Consider the following 13,488-nt stretch of genomic DNA (forward strand, 5'->3'; position numbering starts at 1 on the left):
ACCTAGATGTCAGGACAGCAGACAGCACTTGAAATGAATACGAATGGAAATCAGAATTGAGCACAGTCACTCTGGAGCTGTGAGGCAAGACAGAGGTCAGACCTTAAGCCGAGTTGCTTCCAGACATGAGGGTGACAGGCAGAGTTTCACAGGTCTGTGGAGCCGAGTTCAGGCCTGAAGGCGGGCCCTGTCAGGCTGTGACTGTGAGATACAGTTCAAACCCTGGCTGGCCCTGTCTGACTGTCGCTGTGACAGGTCATAGTACTAATTATGTGCACATTACCCCACCAAAATGCAGCTGGCCCATACGGGGATCGAACCCACGACCTTGGCGTTATTAGCACCACGCTCTAACCAACTGAGCTAACCGGCCTCGTTGTTTGATCCTGCCACTCCAACTCTATCAGCATGGGAACTGATGTCAATGACAGTGTGAGGAGTTATGTGTAAAAGGGTGCCACGACTCAGCTCAAGAAGTGCTACTGCATCAATACAACTTGACAGATGATGGATACTATCTGGCAAACGTTTGACTGCTCAACTCTCCACTGGGAATGCTGATCCGAATTACATTCAGTTCTCTGAACCTGTGACTTAAATCCCTTCATGATGCTCTGTTTCTTTCGGCCAGGAAGGTGATGCTTTCGGATCTCCTAAAAAGTTACGCAAAGCTTTGGCAGTATGCATGCATCTGGACTGGAACACAATTAAGTGTCATGTCTGAAAAAGAGCTGCTGACAAAAGTCTATCAAAATGCTACAGTGTCCGTGGAGCTGATTGGCAAGCAATAGCAAGAGGTTGAGCAGCAAAAACGCTGTACTTCATTGTGAGGTAGAATTGAGTTAGCACACTCTACCTTCTGAATGCTGCACCCAGAAAACAGTGTCTAAAAGCACCTGCCTTTTAGCACATAGGAGGAAAAGAAGCCACAGGCCCTGATGAGATTTGAACTCATGACCCCTGGTTTACAAGACCAGTGCTCTAACCCCTGAGCTACAGAGCCAGACGTGCCACACATCTCATGTTGCCTTTTTCAAACGTATTTGTTCATTGTTGTTCTTTGCCTTTCAACAGGGTGATACAATTCGCATTTTTCGGATCTTTCGTCACACCCAACCCATTCCATAAGGGCATAGGTAGCTATGACATATGGTGCCATATTGCCCAGTATATGGCCGGATACACTGGCAAAACAGTGACTTGCTCAGGGAACTGAAACCCGAGTGCGTTGTAGCGTCTGCAAACTTTTGCTGCTTCAATAAATTATCTTCATTTGGTTTGTCTTGCCAAAACTAGTCACACAAGTTACGCCTTTGGGAGCTGTGAAGTAAGGAAACTTCAAATAGGCCCTCTCCTGCTTAAAAGGATTATGTCATGTCATTTGCAAAACTGCATGCATCTGCATAGTCCTTTGCTTGCAATACGGGACATAGTTTTCAAGACGCCACTTTCTGAATCACTAGAAGGTGGTCGTAGCTTTAGCAGTAAGTAAGTAAGGATCCAGACTGCATGCGGTCTGGCCAGAGATGCTGACAACACGGACTAAGGTGCTGCACTCTCTGTGACACTGATGACAAGCAACCGCAAGAGTCTAAGCAGGAAAAATGCTGTATGCCTTTATGCTAGAAACAAGGTGGAAAATTTCTTTGAAAGTGCAGGACTAAAATCCATCTGACTATGGGTGTTAGGACAGCTGAAGCACATTCACTTCTCGCAAGAAGCCCAAGGATTCAAACCCACAACCTGCAGTCTACAAAACCAGCACCTTAACCACTCTGCTAGCAAGCCTCAAGATGGCACTGTTCACCACAGCTTTCTTGAAGAAAGAATTTCTTCATCAGTCATTCCCTTTTTTTTTTTTTTCCGACTGTTAACACAGTAATTGAATAGGCTCTACTCGGCTCACTCTTCTGCAATGCACTCCCCAAAATGAAGGGAAGGCATGACCGTGGGGGGACAGTTTGTGACTAGGCCAGTGTAACCAGTCATTCTGCAAGTTCTTAAGAGGAAAAGTGGAGCAGCAGAAAAAAAGTTACCCAGATGTCAGGACAGCAGACAGCACTTGAAATGAATACGAATGGAAATCAGAATTGAGCACAGTCACTCTGGAGCTGTGAGGCAAGACAGAGGTCAGACCTTAAGCCGAGTTGCTTCCAGACATGAGGGTGACAGGCAGAGTTTCACAGGTCTGTGGAGCCGAGTTCAGGCCTGAAGGCGGGCCCTGTCAGGCTGTGACTGTGAGATACAGTTCAAACCCTGGCTGGCCCTGTCTGACTGTCGCTGTGACAGGTCATAGTACTAATTATGTGCACATTACCCCACCAAAATGCAGCTGGCCCATACGGGGATCGAACCCACGACCTTGGCGTTATTAGCACCACGCTCTAACCAACTGAGCTAACCGGCCTCGTTGTTTGATCCTGCCACTCCAACTCTATCAGCATGGGAACTGATGTCAATGACAGTGTGAGGAGTTATGTGTAAAAGGGTGCCACGACTCAGCTCAAGAAGTGCTACTGCATCAATACAACTTGACAGATGATGGATACTATCTGGCAAACGTTTGACTGCTCAACTCTCCACTGGGAATGCTGATCCGAATTACATTCAGTTCTCTGAACCTGTGACTTAAATCCCTTCATGATGCTCTGTTTCTTTCGGCCAGGAAGGTGATGCTTTCGGATCTCCTAAAAAGTTACGCAAAGCTTTGGCAGTATGCATGCATCTGGACTGGAACACAATTAAGTGTCATGTCTGAAAAAGAGCTGCTGACAAAAGTCTATCAAAATGCTACAGTGTCCGTGGAGCTGATTGGCAAGCAATAGCAAGAGGTTGAGCAGCAAAACGCTGTACTTCATTGTGAGGTAGAATTGAGTTAGCACACTCTACCTTCTGAATGCTGCACCCAGAAAACAGTGTCTAAAAGCACCTGCCTTTTAGCACATAGGAGGAAAAGAAGCCACAGGCCCTGATGAGATTTGAACTCATGACCCCTGGTTTACAAGACCAGTGCTCTAACCCCTGAGCTACAGAGCCAGACGTGCCACACATCTCATGTTGCCTTTTTCAAACGTATTTGTTCATTGTTGTTCTTTGCCTTTCAACAGGGTGATACAATTCGCATTTTTCGGATCTTTCGTCACACCCAACCCATTCCATAAGGGCATAGGTAGCTATGACATATGGTGCCATATTGCCCAGTATATGGCCGGATACACTGGCAAAACAGTGACTTGCTCAGGGAACTGAAACCCGAAAGTGCGTTGTAGCGTCTGCAAACTTTTGCTGCTTCAATAAATTATCTTCATTTGGTTTGTCTTGCCAAAACTAGTCACACAAGTTACGCCTTTGGGAGCTGTGAAGTAAGGAAACTTCAAATAGGCCCTCTCCTGCTTAAAAGGATTATGTCATGTCATTTGCAAAACTGCATGCATCTGCATAGTCCTTTGCTTGCAATACGGGACATAGTTTTCAAGACGCCACTTTCTGAATCACTAGAAGGTGGTCGTAGCTTTAGCAGTAAGTAAGTAAGGATCCAGACTGCATGCGGTCTGGCCAGAGATGCTGACAACACGGACTAAGGTGCTGCACTCTCTGTGACACTGATGACAAGCAACCGCAAGAGTCTAAGCAGGAAAAATGCTGTATGCCTTTATGCTAGAAACAAGGTGGAAAATTTCTTTGAAAGTGCAGGACTAAAATCCATCTGACTATGGGTGTTAGGACAGCTGAAGCACATTCACTTCTCGCAAGAAGCCCAAGGATTCAAACCCACAACCTGCAGTCTACAAAACCAGCACCTTAACCACTCTGCTAGCAAGCCTCAAGATGGCACTGTTCACCACAGCTTTCTTGAAGAAAGAATTTCTTCATCAGTCATTCCCTTTTTTTTTTTTCCGACTGTTAACACAGTAATTGAATAGGCTCTACTCGGCTCACTCTTCTGCAATGCACTCCCCAAAATGAAGGGAAGGCATGACCGTGGGGGGACAGTTTGTGACTAGGCCAGTGTAACCAGTCATTCTGCAAGTTCTTAAGAGGAAAAGTGGAGCAGCAGAAAAAAAGTTACCCAGATGTCAGGACAGCAGACAGCACTTGAAATGAATACGAATGGAAATCAGAATTGAGCACAGTCACTCTGGAGCTGTGAGGCAAGACAGAGGTCAGACCTTAAGCCGAGTTGCTTCCAGACATGAGGGTGACAGGCAGAGTTTCACAGGTCTGTGGAGCCGAGTTCAGGCCTGAAGGCGGGCCCTGTCAGGCTGTGACTGTGAGATACAGTTCAAACCCTGGCTGGCCCTGTCTGACTGTCGCTGTGACAGGTCATAGTACTAATTATGTGCACATTACCCCACCAAAATGCAGCTGGCCCATACGGGGATCGAACCCACGACCTTGGCGTTATTAGCACCACGCTCTAACCAACTGAGCTAACCGGCCTCGTTGTTTGATCCTGCCACTCCAACTCTATCAGCATGGGAACTGATGTCAATGACAGTGTGAGGAGTTATGTGTAAAAGGGTGCCACGACTCAGCTCAAGAAGTGCTACTGCATCAATACAACTTGACAGATGATGGATACTATCTGGCAAACGTTTGACTGCTCAACTCTCCACTGGGAATGCTGATCCGAATTACATTCAGTTCTCTGAACCTGTGACTTAAATCCCTTCATGATGCTCTGTTTCTTTCGGCCAGGAAGGTGATGCTTTCGGATCTCCTAAAAAGTTACGCAAAGCTTTGGCAGTATGCATGCATCTGGACTGGAACACAATTAAGTGTCATGTCTGAAAAAGCTGCTGACAAAAGTCTATCAAAATGCTACAGTGTCCGTGGAGCTGGTTGGCAAGCAATAGCAAGAGGTTGAGGAGCAAAACGCTGTACTTCATTGTGAGGTAGAATTGAGTTAGCACACTCTACCTTCTGAATGCTGCACCCAGAAAACAGTGTCTAAAAGCACCTGCCTTTTAGCACATAGGAGGAAAAGAAGCCACAGGCCCTGATGAGATTTGAACTCATGACCCCTGGTTTACAAGACCAGTGCTCTAACCCCTGAGCTACAGAGCCAGACGTGCCACACATCTCATGTTGCCTTTTTCAAACGTATTTGTTCATTGTTGTTCTTTGCCTTTCAACAGGGTGATACAATTCGCATTTTTCGGATCTTTCGTCACACCCAACCCATTCCATAAGGGCATAGGTAGCTATGACATATGGTGCCATATTGCCCAGTATATGGCCGGATACACTGGCAAAACAGTGACTTGCTCAGGGAACTGAAACCCGAGTGCGTTGTAGCGTCTGCAAACTTTTGCTGCTTCAATAAATTATCTTCATTTGGTTTGTCTTGCCAAAACTAGTCACACAAGTTACGCCTTTGGGAGCTGTGAAGTAAGGAAACTTCAAATAGGCCCTCTCCTGCTTAAAAGGATTATGTCATGTCATTTGCAAAACTGCATGCATCTGCATAGTCCTTTGCTTGCAATACGGGACATAGTTTTCAAGACGCCACTTTCTGAATCACTAGAAGGTGGTCGTAGCTTTAGCAGTAAGTAAGTAAGGATCCAGACTGCATGCGGTCTGGCCAGAGATGCTGACAACACGGACTAAGGTGCTGCACTCTCTGTGACACTGATGACAAGCAACCGCAAGAGTCTAAGCAGGAAAAATGCTGTATGCCTTTATGCTAGAAACAAGGTGGAAAATTTCTTTGAAAGTGCAGGACTAAAATCCATCTGACTATGGGTGTTAGGACAGCTGAAGCACATTCACTTCTCGCAAGAAGCCCAAGGATTCAAACCCACAACCTGCAGTCTACAAAACCAGCACCTTAACCACTCTGCTAGCAAGCCTCAAGATGGCACTGTTCACCACAGCTTTCTTGAAGAAAGAATTTCTTCATCAGTCATTCCCTTTTTTTTTTTCCGACTGTTAACACAGTAATTGAATAGGCTCTACTCGGCTCACTCTTCTGCAATGCACTCCCCAAAATGAAGGGAAGGCATGACCGTGGGGGGACAGTTTGTGACTAGGCCAGTGTAACCAGTCATTCTGCAAGTTCTTAAGAGGAAAAGTGGAGCAGCAGAAAAAAAGTTACCCAGATGTCAGGACAGCAGACAGCACTTGAAATGAATACGAATGGAAATCAGAATTGAGCACAGTCACTCTGGAGCTGTGAGGCAAGACAGAGGTCAGACCTTAAGCCGAGTTGCTTCCAGACATGAGGGTGACAGGCAGAGTTTCACAGGTCTGTGGAGCCGAGTTCAGGCCTGAAGGCGGGCCCTGTCAGGCTGTGACTGTGAGATACAGTTCAAACCCTGGCTGGCCCTGTCTGACTGTCGCTGTGACAGGTCATAGTACTAATTATGTGCACATTACCCCACCAAAATGCAGCTGGCCCATACGGGGATCGAACCCACGACCTTGGCGTTATTAGCACCACGCTCTAACCAACTGAGCTAACCGGCCTCGTTGTTTGATCCTGCCACTCCAACTCTATCAGCATGGGAACTGATGTCAATGACAGTGTGAGGAGTTATGTGTAAAAGGGTGCCACGACTCAGCTCAAGAAGTGCTACTGCATCAATACAACTTGACAGATGATGGATACTATCTGGCAAACGTTTGACTGCTCAACTCTCCACTGGGAATGCTGATCCGAATTACATTCAGTTCTCTGAACCTGTGACTTAAATCCCTTCATGATGCTCTGTTTCTTTCGGCCAGGAAGGTGATGCTTTCGGATCTCCTAAAAAGTTACGCAAAGCTTTGGCAGTATGCATGCATCTGGACTGGAACACAATTAAGTGTCATGTCTGAAAAGAGCTGCTGACAAAAGTCTATCAAAATGCTACAGTGTCCGTGGAGCTGATTGGCAAGCAATAGCAAGAGGTTGAGCAGCAAAAACGCTGTACTTCATTGTGAGGTAGAATTGAGTTAGCACACTCTACCTTCTGAATGCTGCACCCAGAAAACAGTGTCTAAAAGCACCTGCCTTTTAGCACATAGGAGGAAAAGAAGCCACAGGCCCTGATGAGATTTGAACTCATGACCCCTGGTTTACAAGACCAGTGCTCTAACCCCTGAGCTACAGAGCCAGACGTGCCACACATCTCATGTTGCCTTTTTCAAACGTATTTGTTCATTGTTGTTCTTTGCCTTTCAACAGGGTGATACAATTCGCATTTTTCGGATCTTTCGTCACACCCAACCCATTCCATAAGGGCATAGGTAGCTATGACATATGGTGCCATATTGCCCAGTATATGGCCGGATACACTGGCAAAACAGTGACTTGCTCAGGGAACTGAAACCCGAGTGCGTTGTAGCGTCTGCAAACTTTTGCTGCTTCAATAAATTATCTTCATTTGGTTTGTCTTGCCAAAACTAGTCACACAAGTTACGCCTTTGGGAGCTGTGAAGTAAGGAAACTTCAAATAGGCCCTCTCCTGCTTAAAAGGATTATGTCATGTCATTTGCAAAACTGCATGCATCTGCATAGTCCTTTGCTTGCAATACGGGACATAGTTTTCAAGACGCCACTTTCTGAATCACTAGAAGGTGGTCGTAGCTTTAGCAGTAAGTAAGTAAGGATCCAGACTGCATGCGGTCTGGCCAGAGATGCTGACAACACGGACTAAGGTGCTGCACTCTCTGTGACACTGATGACAAGCAACCGCAAGAGTCTAAGCAGGAAAAAATGCTGTATGCCTTTATGCTAGAAACAAGGTGGAAAATTTCTTTGAAAGTGCAGGACTAAAATCCATCTGACTATGGGTGTTAGGACAGCTGAAGCACATTCACTTCTCGCAAGAAGCCCAAGGATTCAAACCCACAACCTGCAGTCTACAAAACCAGCACCTTAACCACTCTGCTAGCAAGCCTCAAGATGGCACTGTTCACCACAGCTTTCTTGAAGAAAGAATTTCTTCATCAGTCATTCCCTTTTTTTTTTTTTTCCGACTGTTAACACAGTAATTGAATAGGCTCTACTCGGCTCACTCTTCTGCAATGCACTCCCCAAAATGAAGGGAAGGCATGACCGTGGGGGGACAGTTTGTGACTAGGCCAGTGTAACCAGTCATTCTGCAAGTTCTTAAGAGGAAAAGTGGAGCAGCAGAAAAAAAGTTACCCAGATGTCAGGACAGCAGACAGCACTTGAAATGAATACGAATGGAAATCAGAATTGAGCACAGTCACTCTGGAGCTGTGAGGCAAGACAGAGGTCAGACCTTAAGCCGAGTTGCTTCCAGACATGAGGGTGACAGGCAGAGTTTCACAGGTCTGTGGAGCCGAGTTCAGGCCTGAAGGCGGGCCCTGTCAGGCTGTGACTGTGAGATACAGTTCAAACCCTGGCTGGCCCTGTCTGACTGTCGCTGTGACAGGTCATAGTACTAATTATGTGCACATTACCCCACCAAAATGCAGCTGGCCCATACGGGGATCGAACCCACGACCTTGGCGTTATTAGCACCACGCTCTAACCAACTGAGCTAACCGGCCTCGTTGTTTGATCCTGCCACTCCAACTCTATCAGCATGGGAACTGATGTCAATGACAGTGTGAGGAGTTATGTGTAAAAGGGTGCCACGACTCAGCTCAAGAAGTGCTACTGCATCAATACAACTTGACAGATGATGGATACTATCTGGCAAACGTTTGACTGCTCAACTCTCCACTGGGAATGCTGATCCGAATTACATTCAGTTCTCTGAACCTGTGACTTAAATCCCTTCATGATGCTCTGTTTCTTTCGGCCAGGAAGGTGATGCTTTCGGATCTCCTAAAAAGTTACGCAAAGCTTTGGCAGTATGCATGCATCTGGACTGGAACACAATTAAGTGTCATGTCTGAAAAAGAGCTGCTGACAAAAGTCTATCAAAATGCTACAGTGTCCGTGGAGCTGATTGGCAAGCAATAGCAAGAGGTTGAGCAGCAAAAACGCTGTACTTCATTGTGAGGTAGAATTGAGTTAGCACACTCTACCTTCTGAATGCTGCACCCAGAAAACAGTGTCTAAAAGCACCTGCCTTTTAGCACATAGGAGGAAAAGAAGCCACAGGCCCTGATGAGATTTGAACTCATGACCCCTGGTTTACAAGACCAGTGCTCTAACCCCTGAGCTACAGAGCCAGACGTGCCACACATCTCATGTTGCCTTTTTCAAACGTATTTGTTCATTGTTGTTCTTTGCCTTTCAACAGGGTGATACAATTCGCATTTTTCGGATCTTTCGTCACACCCAACCCATTCCATAAGGGCATAGGTAGCTATGACATATGGTGCCATATTGCCCAGTATATGGCCGGATACACTGGCAAAACAGTGACTTGCTCAGGGAACTGAAACCCGAGTGCGTTGTAGCGTCTGCAAACTTTTGCTGCTTCAATAAATTATCTTCATTTGGTTTGTCTTGCCAAAACTAGTCACACAAGTTACGCCTTTGGGAGCTGTGAAGTAAGGAAACTTCAAATAGGCCCTCTCCTGCTTAAAAGGATTATGTCATGTCATTTGCAAAACTGCATGCATCTGCATAGTCCTTTGCTTGCAATACGGGACATAGTTTTCAAGACGCCACTTTCTGAATCACTAGAAGGTGGTCGTAGCTTTAGCAGTAAGTAAGTAAGGATCCAGACTGCATGCGGTCTGGCCAGAGATGCTGACAACACGGACTAAGGTGCTGCACTCTCTGTGACACTGATGACAAGCAACCGCAAGAGTCTAAGCAGGAAAAATGCTGTATGCCTTTATGCTAGAAACAAGGTGGAAAATTTCTTTGAAAGTGCAGGACTAAAATCCATCTGACTATGGGTGTTAGGACAGCTGAAGCACATTCACTTCTCGCAAGAAGCCCAAGGATTCAAACCCACAACCTGCAGTCTACAAAACCAGCACCTTAACCACTCTGCTAGCAAGCCTCAAGATGGCACTGTTCACCACAGCTTTCTTGAAGAAAGAATTTCTTCATCAGTCATTCCCTTTTTTTTTTTCCGACTGTTAACACAGTAATTGAATAGGCTCTACTCGGCTCACTCTTCTGCAATGCACTCCCCAAAATGAAGGGAAGGCATGACCGTGGGGGGACAGTTTGTGACTAGGCCAGTGTAACCAGTCATTCTGCAAGTTCTTAAGAGGAAAAGTGGAGCAGCAGAAAAAAAGTTACCCAGATGTCAGGACAGCAGACAGCACTTGAAATGAATACGAATGGAAATCAGAATTGAGCACAGTCACTCTGGAGCTGTGAGGCAAGACAGAGGTCAGACCTTAAGCCGAGTTGCTTCCAGACATGAGGGTGACAGGCAGAGTTTCACAGGTCTGTGGAGCCGAGTTCAGGCCTGAAGGCGGGCCCTGTCAGGCTGTGACTGTGAGATACAGTTCAAACCCTGGCTGGCCCTGTCTGACTGTCGCTGTGACAGGTCATAGTACTAATTATGTGCACATTACCCCACCAAAATGCAGCTGGCCCATACGGGGATCGAACCCACGACCTTGGCGTTATTAGCACCACGCTCTAACCAACTGAGCTAACCGGCCTCGTTGTTTGATCCTGCCACTCCAACTCTATCAGCATGGGAACTGATGTCAATGACAGTGTGAGGAGTTATGTGTAAAAGGGTGCCACGACTCAGCTCAAGAAGTGCTACTGCATCAATACAACTTGACAGATGATGGATACTATCTGGCAAACGTTTGACTGCTCAACTCTCCACTGGGAATGCTGATCCGAATTACATTCAGTTCTCTGAACCTGTGACTTAAATCCCTTCATGATGCTCTGTTTCTTTCGGCCAGGAAGGTGATGCTTTCGGATCTCCTATATAGTTACGCAAAGCTTTGGCAGTATGCATGCATCTGGACTGGAACACAATTAAGTGTCATGTCTGAAAAGAGCTGCTGACAAAAGTCTATCAAAATGCTACAGTGTCCGTGGAGCTGATTGGCAAGCAATAGCAAGAGGTTGAGCAGCAAAAACGCTGTACTTCATTGTGAGGTAGAATTGAGTTAGCACACTCTACCTTCTGAATGCTGCACCCAGAAAACAGTGTCTAAAAGCACCTGCCTTTTAGCACATAGGAGGAAAAGAAGCCACAGGCCCTGATGAGATTTGAACTCATGACCCCTGGTTTACAAGACCAGTGCTCTAACCCCTGAGCTACAGAGCCAGACGTGCCACACATCTCATGTTGCCTTTTTCAAACGTATTTGTTCATTGTTGTTCTTTGCCTTTCAACAGGGTGATACAATTCGCATTTTTCGGATCTTTCGTCACACCCAACCCATTCCATAAGGGCATAGGTAGCTATGACATATGGTGCCATATTGCCCAGTATATGGCCGGATACACTGGCAAAACAGTGACTTGCTCAGGGAACTGAAACCCGAGTGCGTTGTAGCGTCTGCAAACTTTTGCTGCTTCAATAAATTATCTTCATTTGGTTTGTCTTGCCAAAACTAGTCACACAAGTTACGCCTTTGGGAGCTGTGAAGTAAGGAAACTTCAAATAGGCCCTCTCCTGCTTAAAAGGATTATGTCATGTCATTTGCAAAACTGCATGCATCTGCATAGTCCTTTGCTTGCAATACGGGACATAGTTTTCAAGACGCCACTTTCTGAATCACTAGAAGGTGGTCGTAGCTTTAGCAGTAAGTAAGTAAGGATCCAGACTGCATGCGGTCTGGCCAGAGATGCTGACAACACGGACTAAGGTGCTGCACTCTCTGTGACACTGATGACAAGCAACCGCAAGAGTCTAAGCAGGAAAAAATGCTGTATGCCTTTATGCTAGAAACAAGGTGGAAAATTTCTTTGAAAGTGCAGGACTAAAATCCATCTGACTATGGGTGTTAGGACAGCTGAAGCACATTCACTTCTCGCAAGAAGCCCAAGGATTCAAACCCACAACCTGCAGTCTACAAAACCAGCACCTTAACCACTCTGCTAGCAAGCCTCAAGATGGCACTGTTCACCACAGCTTTCTTGAAGAAAGAATTTCTTCATCAGTCATTCCCTTTTTTTTTTTTCCGACTGTTAACACAGTAATTGAATAGGCTCTACTCGGCTCACTCTTCTGCAATGCACTCCCCAAAATGAAGGGAAGGCATGACCGTGGGGGGACAGTTTGTGACTAGGCCAGTGTAACCAGTCATTCTGCAAGTTCTTAAGAGGAAAAGTGGAGCAGCAGAAAAAAAGTTACCCAGATGTCAGGACAGCAGACAGCACTTGAAATGAATACGAATGGAAATCAGAATTGAGCACAGTCACTCTGGAGCTGTGAGGCAAGACAGAGGTCAGACCTTAAGCCGAGTTGCTTCCAGACATGAGGGTGACAGGCAGAGTTTCACAGGTCTGTGGAGCCGAGTTCAGGCCTGAAGGCGGGCCCTGTCAGGCTGTGACTGTGAGATACAGTTCAAACCCTGGCTGGCCCTGTCTGACTGTCGCTGTGACAGGTCATAGTACTAATTATGTGCACATTACCCCACCAAAATGCAGCTGGCCCATACGGGGATCGAACCCACGACCTTGGCGTTATTAGCACCACGCTCTAACCAACTGAGCTAACCGGCCTCGTTGTTTGATCCTGCCACTCCAACTCTATCAGCATGGGAACTGATGTCAATGACAGTGTGAGGAGTTATGTGTAAAAGGGTGCCACGACTCAGCTCAAGAAGTGCTACTGCATCAATACAACTTGACAGATGATGGATACTATCTGGCAAACGTTTGACTGCTCAACTCTCCACTGGGAATGCTGATCCGAATTACATTCAGTTCTCTGAACCTGTGACTTAAATCCCTTCATGATGCTCTGTTTCTTTCGGCCAGGAAGGTGATGCTTTCGGATCTCCTAAAAAGTTACGCAAAGCTTTGGCAGTATGCATGCATCTGGACTGGAACACAATTAAGTGTCATGTCTGAAAAAGAGCTGCTGACAAAAGTCTATCAAAATGCTACAGTGTCCGTGGAGCTGATTGGCAAGCAATAGCAAGAGGTTGAGCAGCAAAAACGCTGTACTTCATTGTGAGGTAGAATTGAGTTAGCACACTCTACCTTCTGAATGCTGCACCCAGAAAACAGTGTCTAAAAGCACCTGCCTTTTAGCACATAGGAGGAAAAGAAGCCACAGGCCCTGATGAGATTTGAACTCATGACCCCTGGTTTACAAGACCAGTGCTCTAACCCCTGAGCTACAGAGCCAGACGTGCCACACATCTCATGTTGCCTTTTTCAAACGTATTTGTTCATTGTTGTTCTTTGCCTTTCAACAGGGTGATACAATTCGCATTTTTCGGATCTTTCGTCACACCCAACCCATTCCATAAGGGCATAGGTAGCTATGACATATGGTGCCATATTGCCCAGTATATGGCCGGATACACTGGCAAAACAGTGACTTGCTCAGGGAACTGAAACCCGAAACTGCGTTGTAGCGTCTGCAAACTTTTGCTGCTTCAATAAATTATCTTCATTTGGTTTGTCTTGCCAAAACT

General features: G+C 46.2%; 14 non-coding genes across 14 annotated transcripts; all 14 read right to left on the minus strand.

Moving 5' to 3' along the window:
- Nucleotides 1-299: 299 nt before the first annotated feature.
- TRNAI-AAU lies at nt 300-373 on the minus strand. The gene has a single exon. It is a non-coding gene; the product is annotated as a tRNA-Ile (tRNA).
- Nucleotides 374-930: 557 nt separating this feature from the next.
- TRNAT-UGU lies at nt 931-1,003 on the minus strand. Its single transcript has one exon. It is a non-coding gene; the product is annotated as a tRNA-Thr (tRNA).
- A 1,330-nt stretch (nt 1,004-2,333) lies between these two features.
- On the minus strand, nt 2,334-2,407 carry TRNAI-AAU. Its single transcript has one exon. It is a non-coding gene; the product is annotated as a tRNA-Ile (tRNA).
- Nucleotides 2,408-2,963: 556 nt separating this feature from the next.
- On the minus strand, nt 2,964-3,036 carry TRNAT-UGU. Its single transcript has one exon. It is a non-coding gene; the product is annotated as a tRNA-Thr (tRNA).
- A 1,330-nt stretch (nt 3,037-4,366) lies between these two features.
- Nucleotides 4,367-4,440, minus strand: TRNAI-AAU. The gene has a single exon. It is a non-coding gene; the product is annotated as a tRNA-Ile (tRNA).
- Nucleotides 4,441-4,994: 554 nt separating this feature from the next.
- Nucleotides 4,995-5,067, minus strand: TRNAT-UGU. The gene has a single exon. It is a non-coding gene; the product is annotated as a tRNA-Thr (tRNA).
- A 1,327-nt stretch (nt 5,068-6,394) lies between these two features.
- TRNAI-AAU lies at nt 6,395-6,468 on the minus strand. The gene has a single exon. It is a non-coding gene; the product is annotated as a tRNA-Ile (tRNA).
- A 556-nt stretch (nt 6,469-7,024) lies between these two features.
- TRNAT-UGU lies at nt 7,025-7,097 on the minus strand. The gene has a single exon. It is a non-coding gene; the product is annotated as a tRNA-Thr (tRNA).
- A 1,331-nt stretch (nt 7,098-8,428) lies between these two features.
- Nucleotides 8,429-8,502, minus strand: TRNAI-AAU. The gene has a single exon. It is a non-coding gene; the product is annotated as a tRNA-Ile (tRNA).
- A 557-nt stretch (nt 8,503-9,059) lies between these two features.
- On the minus strand, nt 9,060-9,132 carry TRNAT-UGU. The gene has a single exon. It is a non-coding gene; the product is annotated as a tRNA-Thr (tRNA).
- Nucleotides 9,133-10,459: 1,327 nt separating this feature from the next.
- Nucleotides 10,460-10,533, minus strand: TRNAI-AAU. The gene has a single exon. It is a non-coding gene; the product is annotated as a tRNA-Ile (tRNA).
- Nucleotides 10,534-11,089: 556 nt separating this feature from the next.
- Nucleotides 11,090-11,162, minus strand: TRNAT-UGU. The gene has a single exon. It is a non-coding gene; the product is annotated as a tRNA-Thr (tRNA).
- A 1,329-nt stretch (nt 11,163-12,491) lies between these two features.
- Nucleotides 12,492-12,565, minus strand: TRNAI-AAU. The gene has a single exon. It is a non-coding gene; the product is annotated as a tRNA-Ile (tRNA).
- A 557-nt stretch (nt 12,566-13,122) lies between these two features.
- TRNAT-UGU lies at nt 13,123-13,195 on the minus strand. Its single transcript has one exon. It is a non-coding gene; the product is annotated as a tRNA-Thr (tRNA).
- Between the last annotated feature and the right edge of the window lie 293 nt (nt 13,196-13,488).

The sequence above is a fragment of the Protopterus annectens genome, unplaced genomic scaffold (genome assembly GCF_019279795.1).
Source record: "Protopterus annectens isolate FY-2018-M unplaced genomic scaffold, PAN1.0 ctg73985_obj.part0, whole genome shotgun sequence".
Taxonomy (NCBI): Eukaryota; Metazoa; Chordata; order Ceratodontiformes; family Protopteridae; genus Protopterus; species Protopterus annectens.